Raw genomic sequence first — 21,482 nt, forward strand, 5'->3', positions numbered from 1 at the left:
ACCCAGAGGTGTGGACTCGAGTCACATGACTTGGACTCGAGTCAGACTCGAGTCATTAATTTTATGACTTTAGACTTGACTTGAAAAAATGTTGTAAGACTTGTGACTTGACTTGGACTTTTACACCAATGACTTGGGACTTGAATTGGACTTGAACCGGTTTACTTGAAAAGACTTGATATTTTACCCCAAATATAAAATATTATATAGAGATTGAAAATGTGACGTCATTCACGGGTAGAACCGCAAAGGATTCTGGGAACTCGTGGCAAGCGGTACTAGCGCACGCAGGCTTCCAATTAAAATCAGTCACACAGCGATAAAAAGAAACACAAAAATGTCAAGAAGCTGTTGTATTATTAACTGCAATAGCCGGTCGCATGACAGCCACGGGAAGCCGACGGGTAAAGAGATCGTTTGTTATCGGATTATGTCGTTGAAGAGAAATTGTTTGAGCCATGTTTCCAAAGTAACAAAGACGCGACGGATGGTCTGGATTGCAGCCATTCAAAGATCAAATATAACGTCCCAGAACCCTCCAGCTCACAGGTTAGTCTGCTCCAAGCATTTACACGAAGGTCAGTGTCTTTTAGTACTTAATACGTCATTTTCATAACATAATTGGTGATATAGGTTACAAGCAAGTCTGGCGCTGAACAGAAATTGTCGCGCTATGCTCCTTTGTTTATTGTGCATAAATAGTGAATTGTCCTGACACAATATTGCGTTTCGCTTCTGTTATTATGGTACATTGACAAAAACATATACTTTTATTCACAGGATAAAACAGGTTTTTTGTATCACTAATTGTCCAGTACGATTACAGCATACAGTATTATTGTCACTGCTACATTTCTGTGATGCGTACCAGAAATTATTTCCACTACTAATTAATTACCGTTGAGCTCAAAGGTCCTATTAATAAACGGTTAACGAATGTGTATTTATGACGACGATTTGTGAGACTGGTAAACTTATGATACGTACGATGGTCTTTCGTTCTACACGGTGCATTTCAAGGTCCTGTACCCATCCGTCGGTAAACTGTACCTGGGCTTGTTGCAGTGACTGGAAGTTACTAAACTTCATGAGTGTATGCACTAACTCCAAGAACCGTATGATTATAAATATGCATATAAATATGCTAAGATGAGATAGCTGACTTCATCTAACTAGCAAATGTTTTCCAGGCTACGTTGGTGATGCAGTTTTTTTTAATATGTATGATATTTTTGTCATGCGATTTTAAAGCCGGTCCTACAACCGCATCCAAGAATAACATGCAGCTTATCTCAGAACTGTCGGTGAAAATTATTCTTGGAGCTAGGTTTAATTGAGCTGCATTTTAAAGAGGTGCAATTTCACAATTTGTGTATATTTTCTAAGTTCACTATTTTGTCATGTGTTGAGAAAAACACAGATTAAAAAATTACATGGTCTACTATTTACATTTAGCATAACTGCAACATTCTTTTTTCGTTTTTTTTTTAAAGACTCGAAAGGACTTGAAATTCAAAGTTTCAGACTTGTGACTTGACTCGGACTTTTACACCAGTGACTTGAGACTCGACTCTGACTTGCCTGACATTACTTGAGACTTGACTTGAGACTTGAGGATAAAGACTTGAGACTTACTTGAGACTTGCAAAACAATGACTTGGTCCCACCTCTGGCACAACCTTTATGCTTTTACTGCACTGGCAGTGTGTTAGTGTGTTTACAGCAGGACAACACACATTTCCGTCGAACCTGCCTTCTTCTCGGTTCCCCGTGTGCCACTCCATTTAAAATAAATCCTGTAAACATGCCTGCCCACAGATGCTTTCAACTGATTCAAGGCAAGTCTTTATAAAACAACAATAATAAGAAAAATTGTTGTTACCTTCAAAATTTCGTAAGAGTGCCTCACCCTTAGCTTGAGGGCCTTTTAAAGGGAAGTCTGTAGGAGGTGGAGATTGTTGAGGTAAATCGGGGAACTTGATGGGTTTCCTTCTGTCTTGCAGGAAAGATGATGTTCCATCTGCAAAATGAAAATCTTAAAAAGCTCATTCCATCATAAAGCACCAGAAGGGGAAAAAAATGGAGTTGTGCTACCTTGTAGCTGCGTAGCATCAAGCCTCACTTTTACAGCACTCATACACGTGTTAACAGATTTATGTAAAAGGTTAACTTGCTGGTGTTATTCTGCTCAGGCACTGCCATTTCACCCCCACTCTGCCTCCCCCCCCCCCCCCCCCCCCCCCACCTCCCTGGCTGGGAAAAAAAGGGGGAACAGGCGCCCATTTCCCTGCCACCATTATGCTCATTTGTCCTGTCAAGAGAATGACAGGCCGGTTGACTCTTCCCCAGATACGACCATTAGGTAACGCTCTGTCATCTGACAGCGAGGCATTCTGCCGCTCCCTAAAAACCCCCTAATTATTTCCTTCGCCAGAGACAGGCGGTGGCGGGTAGGTAATTTTTAACCTTTCACGTGCACCTGGGGAACCCTCCTCCGGGGAGCCAAGGTGCCTGTGTGGCATTCAGTCATCAAAACATGACCTTTTATGGCCGTTCGGAGAGCAGTTGGCACCGGGTGCCATGCGTCGGCTAATGCTAATGTTGATGACTAATTTATGCATCAGCCGACCGCATCTGCAGCAAGTTTAGGGTAGCAACAATGTGTGATAGAGCAGTGAGAGGGGAAAGGAGAGGAGAGGAGGGGGCATAGCTGCAGAGCAAGCAGAGGTGAAAGGCATTTTGGGGGAAGGGGTGGGGCTTTTGAGACACCGGGTAGCCTGGCACGACAGGGAATTGAGGGGGCTAATTATGTTGCAGGGAATACATTCAGCGTGACCAGCGAGCCTTTTTAGAATTTGTCGAGCGCAATCTGACTAACGTGGCTGACCTTTACTTTTTTTTTTTTTTTTGACCAAATTGCGGAAGACCACAGAGCATGCAAGATGTGTGCATATTCTATGACCTAATTGCCTTTTTTCTTGTAAGGCCAAAAGCTGCCCAGTACCACCACCATCAAAAATAAGCATGGATGTCACAATGACCCATCACTAGTGCACACCTGCAGAACATTTACAGTAAACCTACCATGAAGTTACAGTAAATGTAAAACATTCACAATACACGTACAGTAGATATAGATAGTTTACAGCAATGTACAGCAGATATAGAATGTTTTCATTAAACTTACAATAAATGTACAGTAGCTATAGAAAATTTACAGTAAATATACCTAAATGTACAGAAGATATTAAAAGTTTGCAGAAGACTTACCGTAAATGTATAATTCTATTCAATTTTACAATTTTATTTATACAGCACCAAATCAAAACAACAGTCGCCTCAAAGGCACTTTATTTTGTAAGGTAAACCCTACAATATTACATACAGAGGAAAAACCCAACAATCATATGACCTCCTATGAGCAAGCACTTCTTCTATAGTCTTAAAATGTTTCGAAATACAGGTCACAAAGTGCTTCACTTAAAACACAGTGAATACACTTTGCTAAACAAGCTTGCAAGCCAGTATTAGCTTTGGCTACCCATTTTGGTTAAAAAAATAAAAAAGATTATGACCACCAAAAGAGTTAAATGGTCTGTATTTGTAAAGCGCTTTATTTGGTCCTAAGGACCCCAAAGCGCTTTACACTATCATCCACACATTGGTGATGGCAAGCTACAGTGTAGCCACAGCCACCCTGGGGCGCACTGACAGAGGCGAGGCTGCTGGACACTGGCGCCACCGGGCCCTCTGACCACCACCAGTAGGCAACGGATGAAGTGTCTTGCCCAAGGACACAACGACCGAGACTGTCGGAGCCGGGGCTCGAACCAGCAACCTTCCGATTACAAGACGAACGCCCAACTCTTGAGCCACGATCGCCCTTATTATGTATCGCATTTTATGGTGGTTACATTCTTATACACATTGTCTTTCTAAGCCTGCTTTTTGCTAGCCATAATGTAGCATTCTACCTTAAAACAGGGTGTATACAACTGACTAATGAAGCTAGCTAGCCAGAATTTGATTTGGCTGGTGTTTGGTTAAAAAACAGGCAAGATGACAATCACCGAAATGTAAAACTTGATCCATCAAGATGTAAATGAGTCAGATTATGGTGGTTGCATATACCTCATACATATTATCTGTAGTTTACTTGGTTTCCTTTCTTTAGCCTAAGCTAACTGCCTACTTGCTATAACGTAGCTGTGCCAACAGAGTGGTATCAGACTTCTCAAAAATGAAAAAAAAAAAAACAAGAATTTTTTGCTTTAACAAAGATGTGTCTTCAACTCCTATTCTAAACATGCAGGACAGTTATAGTCATCTGTGTCTGGGTTAGAAATATGCTTGCGTATTTTTCACTTTTTTCATCAGTGTAACAGAGGATATAAATGGGTGCAAAGGAGCGAACGCCTCCTGCACTGTCAGCCCGCCTGAGAGCGATGGCGAAGGTGATGACAGAGACATTTATGAGACGGCGGGACCTCGGGCTCTACAAAAAAAGGCGAGGGGAAAAAAAATGCTCATAATATTCCCCAAAACTCCTGAAATGTCCATAATTTCTTCTTATCGTGAAGATGGATTTCAGGGTGAAAGTAATCGGATCAAAAGTAAGTGATGGCGCTATTCTGCTTGAAAAACATAATCTGTACGAATCAGGCCTTGTGCGCATTTGCAAACACGTCCTCCACTCTCTGCTTCCTGCGCATTCACTGTCAGCCGGGGAACAAGATGAACTCTTTGTTTAGACAAAGCGTGAAAATTGTTTTCCCTGCAAAGTGTGACACTAGTTTTTCCTCTTTTCTCACATTCTTGCAGGGTTGGGGAGGAAGAGAAAGGTCACAGCGAAGTGTTTCCCTCGGAGCGTCGTGGCGCAATAAAACACAAGTAAACACAAAGCAAGACGGATTCAAGGCGCCGTACGTCCACGCAGCCATTAGTGATTTATACTCTGTTTCTAATCCCTTGCTCGGGCCGCCCCGCTGCCATTAAGCTTCAAAATTACACGTTCTATCACAAGCAGCCGCTCTCACCTGAGTATTGGATTACTGAAATAAAATATGAATAATTAATACTGAGAAATAGGTTCCTGGCAACAGGAATGGCTGCAATTTAATAATGAGCATTATGTTTCTTGTGCTTTTTTTCTTCCCCTCCTTCTCATCCTCTGGTGTCGTTTGATCTTCTCGGGTATCTCCACCAAGGGAGTCGCTGCCTCCTCTTCTTTGGGCAGCATTGGGGCGAGAGACCTGCCTTCCTCCTGTGTTCTTTATTCTCCGTCCTCCTCTTCTTCATCTTGGTTTTCTTTTTCTTCTTCTTTAATAAGCTGCCGTTAAATAAATTAGAAAATACCCACCCAGGGGTGATCAGACGGCCACAAACCCCTGTCATCTGTCTCCTGGCGCTGCCAGGCAAAAGAGAGCAAGGGAGGGGAAGGAGAAGAAGGGAGAGGAGAACAGCCAGGATTTCTTCTTCTTCTTCTTCTCCTCCTGCTTCACCCTCTTCATCTTCTTTTCCTTTCCTTCCCCTGGCTTGGTATTCTGTCAGAGGTGAGCGAGAAGAAGAACAGACCACCGAAGGCGATTAAAAAAAAAAAAAAAAATCCATGCATCCATATTTATTTAATGCGGCGAGAGGATACCGAAGGAGGAGAGGAAGGAAGGGAAGGAGACAGACAGACAGAGAGAGAGGAGGAAAAAAACTTTGCTACATATGGAGTGCTTCTTACAACTAATCAGCAGACTGTTGGTGATTGGGGCCGCGGGCGCCAGGTTGGCTCGAGCCAGAGTTAGCACAGTGCCCAGGTCTTTGCTGCAGGCTGCACAGGTTGGCCTCAACTCTGCTGGGGAGCAGATGGCGAGCCAAAGCTTGTAGTCACACTTACCTTCCCCACTAAATCCCTAATCCCTCCGTGGACGCTCCTCCAAGGCAGGTTTTTGGAGGCAGAAATAGGGGTTACAATCTGGACCGGTGCGGCGCCTGCCAAAACACTCACAACACAGAAATGCAAATTAACTTATTTGTGTTGTCCGCCGGCCAAGGCGCCGCTTCTTTTGCGGGTAATTAAGATACCTTGAAAAATATTTGTAAAAGATCAATAATCAGAAATGGACAAATAACAATGCAGAGGAAAAGAGCAGGAGAGAGAGAGAGAGATGGGGATGTGGAAGTTGCACGGACGCTGCGTTATGTGATTTTTCTTTTCTTTTCTTTTGATTCTCCAGCATCAAACCAGCCTCGTTATCACCTGAAGATATGCTCCTCAGGTGTTTCTGCCAACAAATACAACATTTCTGCAGCATGTTCCTTTAAAGGCAGTACTTTGAGGCCACACACACACACACACACACACACACACACATAAAAACCCCAAGCGCCTCCTGAATCAGTAACTGTTAGAGGAGGCGTAGGAGCCTCGGTGACACCTTTCAGCTGTGCTTGTTGGCTGGTGCTTAAGCCACACACACACACAGACACACACACACACACACACACACACACACACACACACACACACTGTTATTAGCCTTGTGTCAGCAGCACTAAATGGGCTGCAGATGTTAATGCACTGTTTTAGATACAGTGGCAGGAAAAAGGAGGCAGAGACGAACCCATTCAGACACAGAATAACTAAATACACGGAGAGAGAAACACATTCATTAGCGAGGAGCGCACGGCGGGCAATAATTCAGAGGTGATGCATTGTAAACGCTGCAGTTTAAACACAGTGGGCCTGTTTAAAAATCTTTGGAAACAGACAATATGTAGGTTTCACTGCACGATCGTTGGTTTAAGTTTCGGTGTTTAAAACATCTTGTAAGAGCACATTTTCGTGGTTTAAAACAACACCACAGTTTCTTCTGTTAGCTTCTTATCTTGCTAATGGATTCATGTAAGTCTGCCACATGTATCGTGTGCTAATTAACCCTGGAATCTATTTATATTAGCCTACACTTTTCACTACAAGAAATGTAATCTCACCTAACTGGCAAGCAGTTTCATGGCCAGGTGAGGCCCGCTGCCTCATTATTTCAAGACAAATTCAGCCGATGGAAGATTTGATTCCAAATGTTTTCACTCGAACGCTCAATATGATGTCCAAATAGATGTCAGTACAAGTAAAGAAAGCTGTTCTTATTATTAGGCTGGAAAAACGAAATAAACCTAGTAGGATCTGGAAAAACAAAGTGTGGGACATCTTTAAAAAGAAGGAATGTTTTGAGTAGCTCAGCAACACCAAAAGCTCTGAAGAACCACAAGACGACTAAAGCTGATGATCACAGAATTATTTCCATGGTTAGGAAAAATTACTTCACCACATCTAACCAAACCAAAAACACTCCAGAGGAGGTAGGAGTGTCATTATCAGATTTTTATTAGAATCAGGGGGTTTACAACGAGCTGCAAACCACGTGATACACTCAGGAGCAAGAAGGCCGGAGTAGACTTTGTCAGGAAACATCTAAACGAGCCCGGAGAGTTTCTCAGATGAAACCAGGATGAAGCATAGCGTATTATCTGCCACACATGCTGGAGGCGGTGTTATGGGACGGGCACGTATGGCTGCCAGTGGAATCAGGTCACTGGTGTTTATTGATGATAGGAGCAGCAGGATGAACTGTGGAGTGTACAGGGCTATAATCTCTGCACAGATTAAGACAAATGCTGCAAAACTGATCAGACAACACTTGATGGTGCACATGGATAATGACCCAAACCATGCAAAAGCAACCCAAGAGTTTCTCAAAGCAAAGAAATGGGATCATTTTCACTGGACAGGTCGGCCGCCTGATCTGAACTGAACAGAGCGTGCTTTTCAGGTTACTGAAGACAAAACTAAAAGCAGAGAGACCCACAAAGGCAGCAGTAAAGGTCTAACAGGCCACGTCAGAGGAGGAAACAGAGCATTTGGTTTAGTTCACAAGCTCTAGAATTTAAAATCCTAATGTTAAGAACAATCCTTACATTTAAAAATGATGCTGGTTGACCGTGTATAAAAACGACTGCAATTCATGCTTTAATCACATCTTGACTATTTGATTTTAAACCCACTGTGTTGGAGTGAAGAGGAATAAAGTTATTGTCCACAATCGTTTGGACCTGAAGTCATTACGGAGAGCAATGTGCAATCACCAAAAGAGTGACACGCTGGAAACTGAAGCAGCCAGAGCTTTTTCTATGTTCGTGTTCGGTGCAAATGTCCTGACACACACATCTGCTGTTGTCTACTTCCTGTGGGGCTTCCCTGTGTCTGTCTGTCTGTCTGTCTGTCTCCTCCTCTCCTGCTCCTTCTTCTCCTTTCAAAATATACACAACTGCATTATAGCAATTATGTCATTATATATGTACTTTTTCTGGCAATCAAAACATCAGGCTCTAAATTTAAAGAGTCAAATCTTCTTTTCCATATGCCGCTTCAACAGGCCTCCTCAGTGTTTACGCTTGGGTCAGTGCCCAGACTGCCCATTGGCTAATCTGGCCTCGTGGACTGTGCATGCAGATATTTTAATTTATTGAAAGCAAACAAAGGTAAATATCAAAAAAGGGTCAAATTAAAATTATTCAGCATATTTCCTGCTTGCTGTTTGTAATAAGCATGTTGCTTATGTGTTCGACACAGTTTCGACATTGACATTTTTAAACAAATTCAACCCAAATTAATACTTAAATACTCCTAAAACGTAGCAAGATAATAATAATAATAATAATAATAATAATAATAATAATAATAATAATAATAATGTAATAATGCTTAAAAATTGAACCGTTTATCTGACATAAACATGTCTGTTGAATGATTATAAATGAAAATATTGATTTGCAACCTGTTTTAAGCAAGTTTATTCAGCTAGCTCTGTTTATTCTCTAAAGGACGTTTTCTGTTTCAGTCACTAACTCAGTACACTGCTCAAAAATCTGCCAGTAAAAGCTGCTTCTTTCTCTTACTGATAGCAAACTGTTCTGCTGTGCGGCTGTCATACGCCCCTCGAGCAGCGCTCAGTGCTGTACTGTAAGTCTGAGAGGGTCTGAAAGGCCTCTGGGAGCAGGCAGGCGGATCAAACGACCTCCCCAGTATCCGACCAGATGTCCTTACTGGGACGGGTTCAGATGGTCCCAGCGAGCAGCGAGGGAAAGGTCAGAGTCACACAGTGGGTTAAACTGGACCCATCATGAAACTGGCCCCGGCTGCAGGCTTGTGCAGCACCGCCCCGCTCATCGGCAGGGATTATTTCAATTAAGGCTCACGCTGGCTGAACGCAGGATTACAACAGGGTTTAGAGTGGCAGGACACATCTGAACACAGCACATGGTCAGCCAGTCAGCCGCTCCCAGGGATTACATGGCTGAAATATGACAGACAGGCAGCCATAATTAGCACGAGTATGGGCAAAATGAGAAGTGGCTGTAAATAAATGGGCAATTCTATGAAGAAAAGAAAAATAAATACAAATACTGTGTGGCTCAGAGGCTTTTTTAAATAACTTAGTTACATTTTTAGAATTCCTTATTGTAATAAAGAGTAGTTTTAAAAATGAGGCATTAAAATAAAAATATATTAAAAAAAAGTTTTTGCAGCAATATTTAAATGTAGGCTTTTCAGCCTCGTTACTTTTATTATAAGTACTTGAATTTATTCGTGATTGGTTTTTCAGGTTAATTTCAAGTAAATAACACTACTATTTTGGCACTCCCACATGCTATAAATACACATTTGCCCTGTAATCTACATCAACATGCTGACCTATATATAGCCATATATAGTTTATTGTTGGTCTCTTCTTGTACTGGTCTTAGGTTAAACATTACCATGTCACGATAATAAAGGTTTACTTTTTTTTTCTTTACATCTTGGCACATCAAACAAACTCAAATTTAATTCATAACTGCTGTAATAGCATATTATATAAATTTAACTATCTGTTTAATAAAAATAAAAAATGACTGAGTATGATCTCTGACCTGAAATATCCCGTATTTCCAGCTCTTCCTACTGTATTTGATTTTGACAATAAAAACCCAGACTCATTGTTTTGTATATAAACTCTTTGTCACTCAGTCTAGCTAAAGTTTGACTACATGTTACTTTTTTCCCTGAGTTAAATAAACACTTTAGAACAATTTAAGACCATTTAATAAGTAAATAACTGCTGATTTAGTACACTAAATCAGAGTCAAAGGCTATAAATATGGCTTACCTGTTGAGCTACAACAATTAGCTTATAGCACGAGCACTTTATCAGTTATATTATTGTCAGTTTTGATTTAGCTACTTAGTAGCAGTAGCATTCATTCAGCTTATGAAAAATGTAGATTCAGTAAGCAGGATAAATATGTTTCCAAATTATGTTTGGCTAGCAGAGAGTCAAAGACTGTGAAGATCTGTTAGTCTAGGAGTTAAGACATTCACACATATGCTATGATCATTATAGCAAGATAATAATTTAACAACTTTTAAGGCCAGATGTGTAGTTACTGCTTTTTTACTATAGTATATTTTTGTGTTTAGGGTGAACCTCTGGTGTAGAAAAAGAGCTTGTCCAAAAAACATATTCAAAGTACACTATGATATTAAGTCACATCTAACCTCCCAATGGCTGATATGTATTTGAAAAGAATGTCTCTAGGTAAATCAATAAACATATAAATATTATCAGAGGAATATCCTGTCACTCAGTGTGCATTATATCTTCAAATGTGTATAACCAGATAAGGAAGGGGTGCTCTCAGAGGGATAATTACACCACCATTTCTTCTTCTTTGCTATTCATAGACATGCTGCCTCTGTTATTGGCAGAGAAGGTAAAGAGCGGTATCACATGCTGAGTGGAGAACCTGTTTCGGATCAGTCATTGATGTTTAGCGGCAGCCGCAGGATCAGGAAAGGTAAAACCAGGCAATGAGCGACTATTAGCCTCTGCCCCCCTCTGCTGAATGCATGGGGTGATTTGGACATGAATTGCCGCCTAACCTGCCTTTAGCATTCACGACAGCCACCGACAACTCCTGTCTGGCATTTCACCTGCGGACGGTCTGGACTGATTGAAATGCCGGTGCACACGCGGCAAAGACTCACCTAATTGGCCCCGGAGTCGGCCCTAATTCCTGATTCTCAGGAAGGTCCACATTTCAAAGCAGCGCCCAGATCAATTAATGGACCGGTAATGTGTCTCATTTTCATACAAGGCGAGAGTCTTAGGTTGGGAAAAATCAGATATTGGCTACCTTCAACTGAGCAAGGCAGGCATCAGTTCAAGTTATGTGGAGGAGAATTCGATATGATCCTCAACTGTTCAGAGCAAAAGGGATTTTTTTCTGTCTAGTTCAGATATTATTTTTGACCCGTAACATTTTTTTAACTCTTAATGATTGAGATCTTTCATCTGTAGCACTTCAAGAAGTCTTTGGTTGAGAATAAAGGGAAAGTTTGGAGGCAAGCTTCAGTGTTTTACTGGATGAGTGTTTTTCATGGCCAGTATTTTGGCTTTAGTGACATGTAGTAATTTGAATTGGCCCACAACATACAAATGTTATTCCTTGATGTTAACACTATAATACTGATATGTACAAGTTAGCATTAACTTGTACATAACTTGTACATAATGCTAACTTGTACATATCCTAATCTGTGTAAATTGTCACTAATAAGCTAAAATTAGCTCTTTAGCAGGGAATTTATATATGTTAGTATCCAACAAATACACAACATTCACATAAGCCTAATCTCATAAAATTGCTGCTAACAAATTACCATTAGTTTAAAATATATGTAATTTACTGCTCAAAGCTAATGCTAGCATTTGCATAATCTGTGGTAACTGTTGCTAACAAGCTATTAGCCTAAAACTTCCATAATTTACAGCTTTATTCTAACGCCTGAGTACTAACTACAGTCAAAATTGACCAAATCTGTGTAAACTGCTGCTAGCAAGCTAGTTTTAGAGTGTGTGTAATTTACTGCTTGATGCTAGCACTGGAGTACTAACGGACATGCATTAGTCAGAATTAGCATAATGTGCTGCTAACAACCAATATTGTGGTTTATTGGTATACGAAGAGGCTATAGCAAACTAAAACATCAAAAGACTCCAAGCTGTTCACTTTTTAACCAACATTTAAAAGCATGGTCATGTCTTACCAATACAGAGGCTAGACCATTTTAAACATTGTTGTAAGCACATTTGTTTGGTGTTTTATTGTTATTTGTCTTTTTTTCTATTCTTAAATGTAGAGTTTGTTTGCAATATATTATTTCTGTCACCCAGTTAAGACATGACTTTCACATGGCTGGCCATTTGTAATGCTAGCCTTGCAAATGACTATGGACTATAGAGTGGCTTGGTTATCCTTGCGAATGGAGACATCAAGCATCATAAAAAAAGCATACTGAACGAAGTATTCAGTGCAAGTGAATGATTTATCCCTTAACAGATATCTTGCATGAGCATTTGTATAATCTTTCCTTGATTTACTGGAGGTTATTTTTCTTTTCCCCACTCGTCCTCCATGATGGGGGCAGATTTGTGAGAAAATCCCTGCACCAAAAAAAAAGAAAAATCCAAACTGTCAGAGACTCGCTAACAGCGTTTCTCTGCACTGGCTCTGACAGCTGTAACCGCGCAGCACTTGAAGGTAGAGCAAGGTACAACTGTGCTATTTTCTCAACAGCAGACTGCTTGAAATATGAATGAGCAGCCAGTCTATACATCATGCTAGCTGACATGTCATATTAAAATTTATGAACAACTTCATCAGAAAGCCCTTTCTGCCACACAGATCTACCCTGACACTGGAGTTACATGGCTGGTTGGAGAGACGGATAAATAGGTGTGTGTATGTGCGCGTTAATGGCTGAGGGTAAAATTCTGTGAGCTGGAAGCTTGTAATTTGTACTTTAATTCAGGGAATTCACAGCCTGATTAAATCTGATTTAATCCTCTGCATACTGACATATGTAGGCCTGTATGCTCCAAAAACCCCAAGAAAAACATGTAACATGTATTGTCGGGTTGAAGCTGAGTATGTGTATCTACCTGTGAAGCATGAAAGTGTTTAAATAAATCATGTATCAAGAGAAAAAAAGAGAAAGTTTAATTCAAAATTGATGCTTCCTGAGCTAACAACTAATAACAGTACCAATAAGAATGACCAAACTCAACAGGAAGCATGTCAACAACTAGTTAATGATTCAAAGTGACAGCAAAAGTGTGTGTTACGTGTGTGTGTGTGTCTGCCACCAACAACCCCTCTTCAGTCTTTGGGTTATGAAATAATACCTGTCATCTGCCGACTGCTGAACCCTGAAAAGAGGGCAGGTTTTCCAGGTCAGCCTGCCATCTGTCAGCGCAGCCCCTCTCCTGTTTTTGCACATTAGCACCTGATTGGTTGGAACCAAGTCAGAGTGGGCAGGTCCACCAGGGTAACAGTCGTGGACAAAGACAACATGGACACGTGCGCACAGTGTGCACGCCTACAAGCGTATGGGACACAAAAATTACCACGTGAGCGAATTAACTTGACCTAACTTTTAATTATCCGCCACAGCGTTAAAGTTTTTGCTGTTGCTTTGGGGTCACTGGTTCAAAATAAAGAGAATAAGTAGGTTTGTGTCTTATAAATCCTGTATTATCTGAGAAAAATGTTCAAGCTTTTATCAGTAAATCATGTGTCAAGACATATAAGATGATATATAAAACATGTGCTATTGGAAGGTTTATGGGGCTCTTCTTGATTTCATCTCTTTAGCAACACACATGTGTAAAAGTGGAAATTATGTGACATTTTGGAAGTAGTTTTAGCAGCTAGTGGAACCAAGGGGTAAGGAGGGTTGGGTAATAAGAAGGCAGAGCCAAGTCATAATTTATTTAAAGAACTCATTATAAAATATTGTGCAAAATTAGCTCAAAACATTGCAAAATTTACTAAAGTTATTAGCAGAATGTGAAGAAATTACTGCTGCGACCTCATGTTAAAAAGTGTGTGTTGTGTTGAAGCGATGTCATCTTTCATTAGGGCCAGGCTGTACTTTCATGTAATACCAGTTTGTACCACAAGACGGTGTAGTGAGTCAGTTTGATCTGCTTTTAACCAGAAATGGTGCTACTGTCTATGGGAGCTTCTTTACGGCTCTGATTTATTCATTTATTTGTTTGTTTGTTTTTCTGCCATACACAAGTCAGAATTTTGGGTTACCTCAAAATTTTGTTTGACTTTTGAGAAAATAAGGCCAAAAAATGTTGGTTTTTGTCACGGTTCGCGAGGCGAGCCATATGGAATTATTAAAGGACCCAAGATGCTGCACAACTGAGGTGAGGAAGCTTTATTGATGGAGCGTGCTCAAACAACAAAGGCGAGGGTGGCAAAAAACAGGAACGAGTAAAACCTAAACTGGGAAAACTAAGCATAGAAAACAAACCTGAAACCTAGAGACACACACAGAGATGCAGGGATACACGGCATGACAACAGAGGGAGATACACAGATGAACCAGCAATGCACGTGCGAAAACACAGGGTTTAAATACACAGAGGGCAATCAGGGAATGGTAAACAGGAGGGAGACACGTCTGGGAGTAATTGGACATAACGAGACAAGGGGAAGCGAAACTAGAAACACTAACGAGAGACGCAGACCTGCAAAATAAAACAGGAACTCACACATGCAAAGACACAGAGTAAGGAACACGGACTTTACACAGAGGAAAACACAGACAGAAATGGCTCAACATTAAACTGAGGAAGAACAGAACCAAAATATATCACAACAATAGAAAACACAAAACACTGGGTGAAAGACCCAGGATCATGACAATTTTGTTGTTGTTTTGTTTTGTCTCAGTGTTTCGTGGGTCAAAAGGGATACTTCTTGTTCTTTCTTTTCACAATAAAATTCCAAATATATTCTGTTTTGGCACAAAAACATTCTATATGGCTAATTTTGTGATACACGAACCAACGGTTTATTAAAATAACTAAGATAAAAAATATCATTTTTATTTAATGTTATTTTGTTGGTACTGCAAAAGTTACACCAATCATATTTTTTATTAGTCTGTATCTCTGAAGAGACACTAATTAACAATAAAAAGTGTAGCTTTAATCCAACCTGATGGCAACCAAATCAAGGTTAGCACCACTTATATTTATATTTTAATTGACTGTGGTAAAGCAATTCCCCCACTGGGATTAATAATAGTTACAAGGTACGAAATATATATCAGCAACATTTTTCCAGCTCCACCTCGGGGGTCCCAGGTCGGAAAAGATGTACAGTCCCTCTTCAGCAGAAAACCAAATGAGCGCTGTGGTGTCGATACATCAGCAATCAGCTTGCAGTTTGTCCCTCCAAGTCACGTGATCTGAAAATAAACTCGCACTTCTACTATCAGAACCAAATGTGTGTAAAAAATACACGAGGGTTCAAATCCCATCCTCGTCAAAGGCTCCTTCCACTCATGTCAGTGCACTTTGATCAGAGTTTGTGGCTGAGTTCAGCAACCACCGGTTGCCACGGGGTCAGTAACCATTCTGCAGGGCTGATGTGTTTTTGCTGTCTACTTAGCAAGGGTAAAATGAAGCCAAAGCCATGTATGCAGAATCAGAAATGTCACAGTTTAAGATTTAAGCTCATTTGGACTCTTTAATCTTCATCTGTGAAACAGAAACTTGTAAAAGGAAGTTTATGCTACTTACAAAACACACATAAGCTTGTATGTTTGGGCCGTGCTGTTGATGATTGTCCTACAGAGTTCCATTCCATTCGCTTCCGCTTATCCTTTTCAGGGTCGCGGGGGGCGCTGGAGCCTATCCCAGCTGTCATAGGGCGAGAGGCGGGGTACACCCTGGACAGGTTCCTACAGAGTTATCAAAGCGTATTTTTGAGGTCTGGTTAGAGGTGTTTGGTTCTCACAGCAGGTTAGTGGTGCGTGGTTTTTGAGAAATACAGACCTGTGGACTTCTTCTTTTCCTCACTTTACTGTAAAGTTTTCATGTGACTTAAATATGTCAGGGTTAGCAGGTCTTGGGTCCTTCAGTCGAGGCATCTTCTGATTGACAGGTGCAGGCACACCTTCATCTACGATAGAAGCAGCATGCACAGATTATTATTTTCTCACGTCTAAAAAAAACAGAAGCTTTATCCATTTCCTGCCTTCTCTCCCTTCCTCCCCCCTTTCCCTTCGCTAGTTCAGCTGTCTGGTCAATGGGACCGGGGCAAGGAGCCAAGCATGTACAGCCAAACCTTCCCCCCCTTCCCTCTCCATCCTCTCCCATCCAGACGGCCTCCTGTTCAGCTGTGACGCTCGCCGCAGGTTCCAGCCAGGTCAGATGTTCAACACAGGCGACAACATGTTCACTCCTCACCGCTGTTTTGCCGCGCCTGCCTGTTAATGCCGCCGGCCCGGCGGTACGAGCTCGGGAAAGGTACAATAAAGGGAATGATTTCGGTATAACAGCCCCAAATCCATTCCACAGGAGCTCAAACTAATGAAGTCCTGCTAATTAAACAGTCATTCAGCGGAGATTTTAAAGACTTCCAGTGTAGCTGCAGTCGGTCATGATGAAAATGTGTGGCTATGCATTGCATGTTTGAACATTTGTAACAGCTTTTTTTAAAAAAAATAATAGTGCATTAAATGTCTGTTTTACCAATTTTTCTTTTCCTTTCACTTGTTGAATTTGTAATTCCTGCTCACACAATGTCACAATCTCAACTGTATATATTGCAAATGTGCATGTGTTCACTGGGAATCTAAACCTTCTGTATGATTTTGCCAGATTATTTGTGCCTGGGGAGCAATTTTTGAGGCCCTATAATCATGCACACCCACCTTAAATGACACCAAACGCACCGCCCAGCTAGTAAAAAGAAAGTGGGAAAACATGCTGGAAGGGTGCTGGCCAAGGTTTCTCCTTCCTTCGCAGCACATGTTGTCTGTCTCTCAAGCGCCGTGGTGGCCTGTGCTCTCTAGTCAAAGGTGCGGCTATGCTAGCCGCCCAGGTGCAGAGCAGATAGGGTTGCAGCGCATAAACGGCTAATTCCAGCACGGCTGTGGGAACGCCAGCTGCCCCCGTATTTCTCAAAATCTGAAATTGTTTTGGATTCACGCGCCAACAGAAGGACTCGACATGCAAGAGTGAAAGCAGCTCGTTTCCTGTGTCTTCCCACGTCAATAAAATAACTGCTCGGTACCGTGGCAAAACCCAACTTCTGTTCTCCAGCCTCCTCACCCCTCCTCCTCCTCCCCTCCCTGCGTTTGATAGATGATACCGAATGTATTTGAGGCTTTACCACAGCAGAAGGACTCGAGCAGAAACTATGCATATGTTTGACCATTAAAGCCTCTCACAATATTGACTGTACTTCACCAGGAAAGTCAAATGTTCTCGCTACATCTCTGCTTCGATGTATGCAACCTTTAAACCCTCCACACACTTGTTTCTGCAAATGAGCGCGCTCGCCGCTCGAGCCGTAACGAGCTGCGCTTTTCCGAACAGTCCAGGCAACCTTTAAACCTTTCCAAACTTGTCTTTGTTCTGCTTCTGCAGATCCTGCTTTTAGAGCTCATTTCCAAAACATGGTGGTGCTTTGAGAAACCCAAATCATCATTAGGTTTATCAGACACAGCGGATCAGGGTTAAAGAGCTCTTTTGTTTTTGTTTTTTTTTTAAGTTGTGGAGGAAAAAAATAGTCTAAATGAATACAGTTTGTATTGTAGTATTAGCTTGCAAAAAATATGAGAAAAAAACTGCATTTTAAAAAAATGAACAAGCGGTGTTTTTCCATATTTTGTTATATTGACCTTTTATTAATAAAACATATTCAGTTTGAACATATTATCTTCTTACATTTATTTTATTATTTAACACCAACAATCTTCTTTGTTATATTAATATTTTATTAATTTTACTAATTAATTATGACATTTCAGAATTTATTTTCATATATTAAAAATTATCAAAAAAAAAGAAAACAAAGAAAAACAAAATAAATTACAGTTTCAACAACTATGTAACAAGTATTACAGGACACATTGTATTAAAACAGTATATTTATAAATATGTAATATTGTAAACTGTATTTATACAATAGAGCCCCTGTATTTATATAGTGAATCTTCTTTGATGTTTACAATGTATCTCTTTAAATTTACACAACGTATCTCGTTGTATTCATACAAATTATACTCTTGTATTTATACACTGTATAAATACAGTGTATATTACACAACATTATTTTTTAATGAACCCCATTTGTTGTTGTTTAATCCCAGCAGATCACACAGAAGTGCAGCTAACTCAGCAGCACAACAGATCGGTCAACACTCTACGCTGTCAACGACACCGTGTGGCAGCAGGAACACAAGCCGACTGTTGTCGTTTGTGTCTGCGGCAGCTTGTGAATTTTTGGTGGGCAGATGTTTTTTTTGTCGCGCGGCCGTCAACCTGCGAGACAAGATGAAAAGGTTCAGACGCCGCCCGACCTGCAGAGGCGGGGACAAAAGGCTGCGGGGAGAGACGGCTTGAACCAACCGGCCTTCGGGAAGATTTAAGCTATAGACGGATGGATGTGGACTGAGATCAGCAGAATGGCATCTGCTTTACACACCCACACAGACATTACACACACGCACGCAGCTGAGATATTAGCATTCAGAGCAGAGCTGCAACCGAGCAGCTTTCTGTGTGTTTGTTCTGTTTTTAGCAGCTAAAGCACTTAAATTCTCCTTAACCTTTTCAACTTCTTTGACCCTTCAATAGATCCATTACTGCAGTCTTAAACTGTGCAGCAAATCTCATACTTGAAAACCTTTATCTGCTGTTTTCATAAAATTAGGCTGTTCCTAATCTCACCAAACAGTGGCTGAAAACAAAACTCTGGATTGGATTTGAACCTTAGTTCGAAGTCCGCCACCTTAAGCAGACTATCTTAGTCCTTTTGAACAGGAAGCACTTCTACATGTGGTAAATTTGTTCATGGAAAAAGAATCATATAATATAATAAAATACTGTATCTTACTACTGTGAGGTTACGGTACCTTAGGCCTTGGGCACATAGGCCTGGTCAGCGGTTCCCCAGCAACCACAGGTTGCTAAGAAGAAACACGTATTCCCCAAAAAGTTTGCCGTCAGTAGGTAAAGCTGGTTGCTGAGTTTGCTAGCAGACTGCCTCGGTCACCCACTGATGTTGAGTTCCAGCTTTGATACAAACATTCACTAACTTCTTGGCAAGTTATAGGGAAACTGTAAAAAATGTGACAATAATCAGAGGTGGAGACGGCGTGCCTTCAAAGTAAAAGTTTGAATCAAGCAGCTAACAAGTGTTCGCAGACAAGCCAGTGGCTTCTGTGCAAACTGTGTGTGATTGCTGCAATCCCCTTGGTATGTAGGCCTGTGTAAGTGTGGCCCAGACTGGCAGTTTTAAGATATTTTAGTACTATAAGCTCCTGCAATGGAACATAACTTTAACAGCTGATTTGAGGATCTGCTGAACAGTTGGGGAATTGAAGACATTAAAGTATAAATTTGTGAGATCGAGGGCACTTCTAGAGGTAAGTTGAGTCAGCGGTGTTCACATCTGACTGTTCTACATCTACACATGGAGGGGGGGGAGCACTTCAGGTGATAATTGCCCTTCCTTCCTCAACGTATAAATGAACTCTTCACTCCTGCATTTTCTTTCCCACCAATTAGAGATGTCTGTGGTGGCAGAGCACCACATTGCACTCTTGGACCTTCGTCAACAGGGGGATGAGGCGATTCTGTGCTCGTGTGAAACGGTGCTGGCAGTATCTGCTGCTCGCATTCATTCCCATATAAACTCTTCTTCTTTTTTTTTTTTTTGCGGTTTCCTCCCCCAGCGATGCAGACAGCACAATGGTCTCACTGAGCGGTGACGATTAACACATAAAAGCGACACGGGGAATCTCGCTGCTAGATACTAGCGCACATGAGAGGGCAAAGCATTCATAGCATGCCAAGAAGTTCAGTGGGAGCCCCTTCTATCTGATTGGTGATCTTTTGTTTTGGCGTTGCCCTCGATTCGGGGGAACGTGCCCAATCAGATTATGGAGAGGGAGGCAGAGCGAGACGACAATCGCCGTTTTCTATTTACTCTGTCTATCTCCAAACGGCTTCACTTAAGGCGGCCACAGATAAGTCAAAGCGTCTCCATCCTGGTGCTTCAACGACCTCCTCCCCTACTTCCCTCAGACACTGAGGCTGGATTAAACTCAAACTTGAGCACAAGCAGACGATCATGTTTTAACCCCAAACTCCTCCAAGCTGACAGGTAATCACAGGAAGCTGCTTAGTAAAGAACAAAAAATGAAGGCTCAGTGATTGAATCAACAAAATAAGAGCACATTTTGCGGGGGCTGGGATTGTGCACAAGCTGCTGCTTTTATTTTGGAGGAAGCTCACTCATATAAATGCGTCTTTCAGTTCGTATTTGCTACTTTAGCACTTAAAAAATGTGTGATTTTAGATAAAAACAGCCCTACGGAGGCAATTTAGCAGGTAACATGCTGGAGATTAAGTCTGTGAAGTCGCCAGGGTGAAAGAAAGTCGAATTAATGTGAGTTATGAACGGAAAATTCAACGAAAGAGAGATTTCTGCAAAACTTTACTTCAATAAAATTCACTTTGCATCCTTTTTTATTTCTTGTTAAATGTTGAAAAGAACAAACTCTTGGATGTGGGGGCATGATCTTCTTTCTTGAGAATTTATAACACACTGATTCAATCTTGTTTGTTTGTTTTTTTTACTCAAACTAAATACAACCAGAGTCTACAGGGACCAAAATAATAAATTTAAACCACAAACCATCCTAAGACTGGTACTGAATCCTGGTGTGAGATCAAGTCAGAGATCTGTAAAACTGAGCTAACCCTCAGTAATTTATTTGACCTCGGGGGCAGCATACAAAAAACCATCTACACTGGTTATAATGCAACTATAATGTCATGATTAGAGGTAAATATTAAAGCTTCATTTTCCCTTTAAAACTAGATATTTCCTTGATTTTACACGACTGAACTCCTAAACACAATCTGCTGCTAATTGGTGAATTCTTGAAATGTATGTTATTTAATTTGTTTTTCACATAATTGATTTCTAATTATGAGCTCGACCTAAACCCAGCAGCAAAATATCAATAAACGCTGTTTTCTCTGTTTTCTGGAATTTTCCATATCAGCAGCAGTCGTGGCAACCTCCCCGTCCTGACCCCGTCTCCCGTCAACGTTTCAATCCAAGTCTCAGCCCTGGCGTAAGCCCGATATCAGGTAGGTAGGCTAGTTTAAAAAAAAAAAAAAAAACCGGGGAGAGCAAACACGCTGCAATCTCGCGTGTAAAAAAAACATAAATGACTTTGCATAAACACAGGCAGACATATGAGTGCATACTCTACATATGTATGTTAATGGTGATATAATGTGTGCATATTATGCATGCAGATGACTCATAATCTGATATGTTAATAA

At 41.0% G+C, this 21,482-nt stretch overlaps 1 long non-coding RNA gene across 1 annotated transcript; it reads right to left on the minus strand.

The window, feature by feature from the left end:
- Positions 1-14,315: 14,315 nt before the first annotated feature.
- LOC146681059 (uncharacterized) lies at positions 14,316-17,209 on the minus strand. The gene is made up of 3 exons (XR_014918108.1): positions 16,829-17,209; positions 15,948-16,074; positions 14,316-15,853 (listed from the first exon to the last, which is right to left on the minus strand). It is a non-coding gene; the product is annotated as an uncharacterized LOC146681059 (long non-coding RNA).
- Between the last annotated feature and the right edge of the window lie 4,273 nt (positions 17,210-21,482).

This window comes from Copadichromis virginalis, linkage group LG23, assembly GCF_057382275.1.
Source record: "Copadichromis virginalis isolate Kocher_CV1m ecotype Utaka linkage group LG23, C_Virginalis_male_GT1.1, whole genome shotgun sequence".
Classification (NCBI taxonomy): domain Eukaryota; kingdom Metazoa; phylum Chordata; class Actinopteri; order Cichliformes; family Cichlidae; genus Copadichromis; species Copadichromis virginalis.